The sequence below is a fragment of the Mus pahari genome, chromosome 12 (assembly GCF_900095145.1).
Source record: "Mus pahari chromosome 12, PAHARI_EIJ_v1.1, whole genome shotgun sequence".
NCBI classification, from domain to species: domain Eukaryota; kingdom Metazoa; phylum Chordata; class Mammalia; order Rodentia; family Muridae; genus Mus; species Mus pahari.
In genome coordinates, this window is record NC_034601.1 from 57630990 (window position 1) to 57635806 (window position 4817).

A 4817-nucleotide genomic window follows, 5' to 3' on the forward strand; every position below is an offset into this window, starting at 1 on the left:
TTCTTTCTTTCTTTCTTTCTTTCCTTCCCTCCCTCCCTCCCTCCCTCCCTCTCTCTCTCTCTCTCTCTCTCTCTCTCTTTCTCTCTTTCTTTCTTTCTTTCTTTCTTTCTTTCTTTCTTTCTTTCTTTCTTTCTTTCTTTCTTTCTTTCTTTCTTGTTAATAATATCTAAGCACACTGTTCTTCAGATACACCAGAAGGGGCCATCAGATCTCATTACAGATAGTTGTCCACCTTGTGGTTGCTGGGATTTGAACTTATGACCTCTGGAAGAGCAGTCAGTGCTCTTAACTGCTGAGCTGTCTCACCAGCCCCTCCAGAGTCTTTTCAAATAATAATAGTATGTGACTAAGCTTTTCAGGCTATATGCTGGAGAACAGTTAAAGGATTACCTCGATTTAAAATTCTGATCTGAAGTTCCTTCAACAGTTTTAAAAATGTGACTCTTTTTGTCGAGCAAACAGACACGCCAGGGTTTCAAACAGCAAGAGTGTTCTGATGGCGGCTTTTCCGCAGGTGTATTTTGGAGTCTGTAAGAGGTACATTTTGTACCATACATGCTATTTGATGCACTTGTACATAACAATATCTGTGATAACCAGCACTGTTTCTAAGTCTGTACGGGATTTAGAGTCTTGATTGTCAATGCTATAGACTTATGCTACTAAGCCAAAAATTTTTTAAAAATTTTTTAGAAGTATAAGCTAAATTGATACATAATAGACATCTGTATGGTGCTATATAATGATTGTCGCTGGCTCTTACATGTATATATGTCACTCATGCTGTGATACTGCTTAAACCTTTTAAGCATTGTTAGGTATTAGATAGTGGATAATTACTAACCATATATTGCCTGTTACTTAATAATTGTGTTTTTTGGGCTGGTGAGATGGCTCAGCGGGTAAGAGCACCCGACTGCTCCTGAGTTCAAATCCCAGCAACCACATGGTGGCTCACAACCATCGGCAATGAGATATGACTCCCTCTTCTGGTGTGTCTGAAGACAGCTACAGTATACTTACATATAATAAATAAATAAATCTTTAAAAACAACAACAACAACAACAACAACAAAATAATTGTGTTTTTTGTGAACGCTTGAAACAGTCTGTCAACGTCGTCGTACAGAAGTGCCTCCTTTGAGAATGGGACATGAGCATTCTTTTGTGATGCTAAGACATTACTGAACAAGCAGAATGGACTTCAGGCATGGGAGACCCGGGAGCCACCCCTTCTATACCTCTTACTTGCTTAAGATTGGGCCTAAAGCAGCGTTTCTCAGCCTTCCTCATGCTGGAACCTTTTAATACAGCTCCTCATGCTGTGGTGATTCCCCCCCCCCACACCATAAAATTATCTGTTGCTACCTTATAAGTATAATTTTGTGGCTGTTATGAGTTGAATAGTAAATATCTGATATATAGGATACCTGATATGAAACCACAAGGAATCACTGGTTAAGAACCCCTGGCTTAAAGGGTTTATTGGGATTAACTCCTTATTATGCATCTCTTACCCACCTAGTGAGATCATATTAGACCAGCCAGGACTGATGTTGTCCTGGCTATGAAGGAAAGTGGAGAACAAGATATCTTATGGCTAATCGTGAAGCCCTGTAGAAAATAACTTTCATAGAGCAAGAGGAGTTATCGGAATTTAGATGAAGTCATGTGGGGCATGGGAGTGCTTGCCTGTGATCCTACTATTTGGGAAGCTGAAGCAAGGGGGTCCTAAGTCTGAGGCCAGTCTAGGCTTGATGGAGAGACCTTGTCTTAAAGCATCAAGAAAGAATGGCTTGTGTCATCACTCCCAAATGTAATTAAGAGTGATGGTTCCTATGCAAGTTAACTGCTCACTAACAGAATGTGTTCTAACCTTGGTTCCTACTGGCATTTGGCTTATGCCCTATGTTGGTATTCTGCCTAAACTCTACCCCACAGTTACCTGGCAACAGCCAGGTATGTTCCTCCCCACAGATACCTGGCAACAGCCAGGTAGGCCTGACCCACTATAAAAGGGGCTGCTTGTCCCCTCCTCTCTCTTACTCTTGCTGGTCTCTCTCTTGCCTCTTGCTCTCTTGCTCCCTTTCTCTGCCCACTCCCTTCCCCCTCTCTCTCCTTGTGGTCATGGCTGGCCTCTACTTCTCTACTCTCTCCTTCTGCTTTTCTCTGCCTCTATTACTCTCTTAACTTCCCTCCCCATGTCCTAAATAAACTCTATTCTATGCTACACCATTGTGTGGCTGGTCCCTCAGGGGGAAGGGATGTCTTGGCATGGGTCTGCTGAGGCACCCCCTTCCCCCATACCTCATCACAGCCCCATAGAATATAATCTTATACTTCTTTATTTTTTTTTATAATCACAACACCCTAGATAGCCTTGAACTCACAGAAATTAAAGGCTTTCTCTGCTGCTGCCACCAGCAGCTGGCCAAGGAATGTTTCTTTTCTTTTCTTTTCTTTTCTTTTCTTTTCTTTTCTTTTCTTTTCTTTTCTTTTCTTTTCTTTTCTTTTCTTTTTTTCCTTTCCTTTCCTTTCCTTTCCTTTCCTTTCCTTTTCTTTTCTGTTTTTTTTTATTAGATATTTTTGTTATTTACATTTCACATGTTATCCCCTTTCCTCATTTCCCCTCCAAAAACCTCCTATCCCATCCCCTCTCCCCCTCTCATCAAACCACCCACTCCCATGTCCCTGTCCTGGCATTCCCCTACACTGGTGCATAAAGCCTTCTCAGGACCAACATTGATGTCCAACAAGGCCATCCTCTGCTACATACGCAGCTGGAGCCATAGGTTCCTTCATGTGTACTCTTTGGTTGGTGATTTAGTCCCTGAGAGCTCTGGGGGTACTGGTTGGTTCATATTGTTGTTCCTCCTATGGGTTTGCAAGCTCCTTCAGCTCCTTGGGTCCTTTCTCTAGCTCCTCCTTTGGGGACCTTATGCTTAATCCAATGGTTGGCTGAGAGTATCCACCTCTGTATTTGTCTGGCACTGGCAAAGCCTCTCGGGAGACAGCTATATCAGGCTCCTGTCAGCAAGCACTTGTTGGCATCCACAATAGTGTGTGGGTTTGGTGCCTGTATATGGCATGGGTCCTCAGGTGGGGAGTCTCTGGATGGTCATTCCTTCAGTCTCTGTTCCACACATTGTCTCTGTATCTCTCCCATGGGTATCTTGATCCCCTTTCTAAGAAGAACCACACTGTGGTCTTTCTTCTTCTTGAGTTTCATGTGGTCTGTGAGTTGTATCTTGGGTATTCCGAGCTTCTGGGCTAACATCCACTTATCAGTGAGTGCATACCATGTGTGTTCTTTTGTGATTGGGTTACCTCACTCACTAGATATTTTCTAGTTTCATCCATTTGCATAAGAATTTCATAGATTCATTGTTTTTACTAGCTGAGTAGTACTCCACTGTATAAATGTACCACATCTTCTATATCCATTCCTCTGTTGAGGGACATCTGGGTTCCTTCTAACTTCTGGCTATTATGAATATGGCTACTATGAACATAGTGGAACATGTGTCCTTATTACATGTTGTAGCAACTTATGAGTATATGCCCAGGAGAGGTATTGCTGGATATTCCTGTAGAACTATGTCCAATTTTCTGAGGAACCACCATACAGATTTCCAGAGTGACTGTCCAGCTTGCAATCTCACCAGCAATGGGGGAGTGTTTCTCTTTTTCCACATCCTTGCCAGCATCTGCTGTCACTTGAGTTTTTGATCTTAGCCATTCTGACTTGTGTGAGGTGGAATCTCAGGGTTGTTTTGATTTACATTTCCCTGATGACTAAGGATGTTGAACAACATTTCTTTAGGTGCTTCTCAGCTGCTGAGAAAGCATTTGACAAAATCCAACACCCCTTCATGACTTAAAGTTCCTGCTTTAAGGAATTAGAATTTCCCCAAGAATCTCCTGCTAGGCGAGGAAATGGTTGAAGTCCTAGGGGGACATCGAAGTGGTAAACCTTAAGTTTCTGGAGAATTACTTAGAGCCAGTCAGATGATCTTGCACCCCTGGAATGACCTTGAATGAAAAAACTAGACCTCAAATGGTAGTGGGCACGGAACCACATGGAGCTCTACTGTCTATAGTTATGTATATTTCCTGCATTCTATTTAAATTCTACCCTTATAGGACCCCTGCAGATGACTTTGAGGGATTGTTGGATTTCTATTTCAACCTTCCTAAAGTGACCTTTTGAACAAATAATTTTATTTTTTGTTGTTTTGTTTTTTCCTGCTTCTTACACACACACACACACACACACACACACACACACACACACACACACACACACACACACACCTCTAAACCAGGTTTGGAGACAAAAGCAGGCAGCTCTCTGTGAGTTCAAGGCCAACCAGGTCTACACAGTGACTTCCAGGACAGCCAGGGCAATATGGAAAAATCCTGTCTTGAAAACAACAAACAAAAAACCAAATCCTTGTTTTCCTGTGGATAGTCATGTTGATTCTTCCTAGAATATTTTCTCCTCTTGTACATATTTTTTCACATTAACTGCAATATCAAATTGTTAATATGACATATTGCTAAAATAAAACACATTCCTTTTGATAATCAAAAGTTTTGCTATGGTGGGATTATAGCTCATTGGTAGAGTTTGCCTAGAATGTACAAAACCCTGGGTTGGGCTGGAGAGATGATTCAGTGGTTAAGAGCACTGACTGCTCTCCCAGAGGTTCTGAGTTCAATTCTCAGCAACCACCTAGATGGCTCACAACCATCTGTAATGTGATCTAATGTCCTCTTCTGGTGTGTCTAAAGAAAGCAAAGTCATATACATCAAA